Raw genomic sequence first — 2,656 nt, forward strand, 5'->3', positions numbered from 1 at the left:
GAGCAGAACTCAGAGAACAACAGAGAAAAAAAGGAAGTGCCTTTCTTTCCCTTTGTGTTCTGGTTTATCCCTGTTAATGCAAGATATTTTTTGCTTAGAAGGGTAATTCTTAAATATGAGTCATCGTCCCGTCCTGTCCCCACACCTGGCAGCCTGACAGAGGAAAGTCCAGAATTCTATTGCATTAGCTTACCACTTCAGTTCATGCAATGTGCAGATTGAATTTTGCTTTCAGGAATGATCCATCCGTTAAAATAATAATAATAATAAAAAAGAACCACCCTGCTTGATCAGACCGAGCCCGCCTAGCTGCCTGTCCTGTTTGCAGAGCATCCAGCCAGATGCCTCTGGGAGCTCGCAAGCAGGGCATGAAGGTGATGGCCTTCCCCTGAAGCTTGTCCCTGGCATCTGGTGTCCAGAGGTAGGCCACTGTTCTGTACTTGGAACAGGTGTGAAGAGAGTATGGTGTGCCCTTGAAAACCTATTTCTGTCTCATCCAATGAAAGTGGTTGCATCATCGAAATTCCTGCTATTTTGAGGCTGGGGGGGGAAGGGACTTGGCTTTTAATCTCGTCCCTGGTCAACCCATTTTCATCCTTGTTGGTGCATGTTAAAGTCCTTGGTACTATGACTTGCATAGGCATAATATATATTTTTTTATCTCACACACACTCACCCACCTTGTACTGAGACAGACCAAGGGCTGCTAAATACATTGAATGGCAGCAGCTCTCCAGAGTTTAAGGCAAGGGTCTTGTAAGTTTCCCATTCCTACCTGGAGATGCTAGGTGTTGAACCTCAGATGATCCATAGGCAAAGTATGTAGTCTGCCTCTGAGCAATCGCCTGCCTCTCTTTTCTATTATATCTCTTTCTGCGCTTGTGTCTTGTTTGCAACTATTTGGCTTCTTTACTTTTTAAATGCAGCAACTGTAACCCTGCAGATGCCCGATCTCATCTGATCTCGGAAGCTAAGCAGGGTCAGGCCTGGTTAGTAGTTTGATGGGAGACCGCCTGGGAATACTGGGTGCTGTAGGCTTATACCATAGTCTTTCGAGACTGAAGGTTGCCAACCGCTTTTTAAATCACCTAGTACAGTGGTTTCCAAACTTTTTTAACACCGGGACTCACTTTTTTAAACAACACTCTATTGTGATCTGCCTAGGTTTACCTAAAAAAGAAGATCTAGATTTAAAAAAAAAATTATAAGTAATAGTAACCAGAAAAAAAGACCCTCAAACATTTATCTCCCTCTATTTACACATGCTTGCAAACTTGAGGAGCTCAGGTCTTTGCAGGGCAATTAGCAGCTACAGTATCTGATTTTCAAATAGCTGCAGGGCTTGAGGAAGTTAGTTATCTGATCTATTCATCACCCTTTGGTGACCCACCAAAAATTAGGTCGTGGCTCACCTGACCCACAGTTTGGGAACCACTTACCTAATACAACTTCAAGCACTTCATTAATAAACACAATACAGTACTGTACTGCTACTGCTTTATTAGGAGGGGAAATATTTAAATATGCTCAGTTAGTGTAATTTAGACTTGTAATTAAAAAACTGAATGCCAAAGTATCCATGTTAATCTCTCTCTCTCTCTCTCTCTCTCTCTCTCTCTCTCTCTCTCTCTCTCTCTCTCAAAATGTTCACTTCATTATAAAATTGAGGGAACAGTTGTTTTTGTGTCTAAAGGAGATTTACACACTAGCTTCCCCTTGTAAACTTTATGAATTGCCATGTCTTAGGGAGGCAGTATATAATGTAATTAAAATTAGAGTGAGTGCACTCATCTGTCACTTGTTCATTGTCTACTTGCTAAACCACCTGAGGTGCTTTGTTCCTTCAAATTACTGTGACCACACACTGTACTTCAGCATCTGTCAAACAATATGGATTGCAAGAAGTGTTTTAAGTAAGTGATCTACATGAATCTGAGATGCAAGACCTGCTAATTCTCTAGTACTGTGATGAAGTAATAAATCCTTCTTGCCACTTCCATCCTTAATTACACTACCCAAACAGGCTGTTGAGAGGTGATGGGTCATTTTTAATAGCGTATTTTTATTTTATTTTTTCAAAATATGTCAAATGCACACAGAAAAGGAATTTTGTCTCCATCAAAAGCATTATGTGTGTGTGTCAGGGGCGATGGTGGTTGTGATGAGTACTGTATGTGGCTTTTGTCCGGTACTTCTGGGGTATGAAATAACCCCATCAGAAAAGGAAATATACTCCAGGTGGCTCACAGTCACACCTCACAAAATATGTAGCATAAATTGAGAGTCCTGAACCATTATAATAGCAGAATAAAAGTACATCTGAAGTGGATATGTCATTAAAAAATAAAACACTCATTGCACCTGCTGCAGACGTCCAGTTTCCTTTTTCTCTCTCTCATGTACAATGTGTTTTGCACTAGATGGGGTGTTGTGAACCTGAGACAGGCTGGAAGGGGAAGGATTGCTTAATACTCTCCCTTCCAGTCTCTTTCCCCCTGAAGCTGCTTTTATCCCTCCTTTTTGCAAGATAAACAAAGATCTGGATGCTCACTGGGGTCCTAGCAGCTGGAGGGCAAGATGGTAGCTTCAGAGGGAACTGACTGACAGAGGAAGGGTTGTCTTCTCCAAAGCACAGGGAGATCCAGTTCATTGCAGA

At 41.7% G+C, this 2,656-nt stretch overlaps 1 pseudogene; it reads left to right on the forward strand.

Moving 5' to 3' along the window:
• Nucleotides 1-918: 918 nt before the first annotated feature.
• On the forward strand, nt 919-1,038 carry LOC136633977 (5S ribosomal RNA; annotated as a pseudogene).
• Nucleotides 1,039-2,656: the final 1,618 nt, after the last annotated feature.

The sequence above is a fragment of the Tiliqua scincoides genome, chromosome 13 (genome assembly GCF_035046505.1).
Source record: "Tiliqua scincoides isolate rTilSci1 chromosome 13, rTilSci1.hap2, whole genome shotgun sequence".
Classification (NCBI taxonomy): Eukaryota; Metazoa; Chordata; class Lepidosauria; order Squamata; family Scincidae; genus Tiliqua; species Tiliqua scincoides.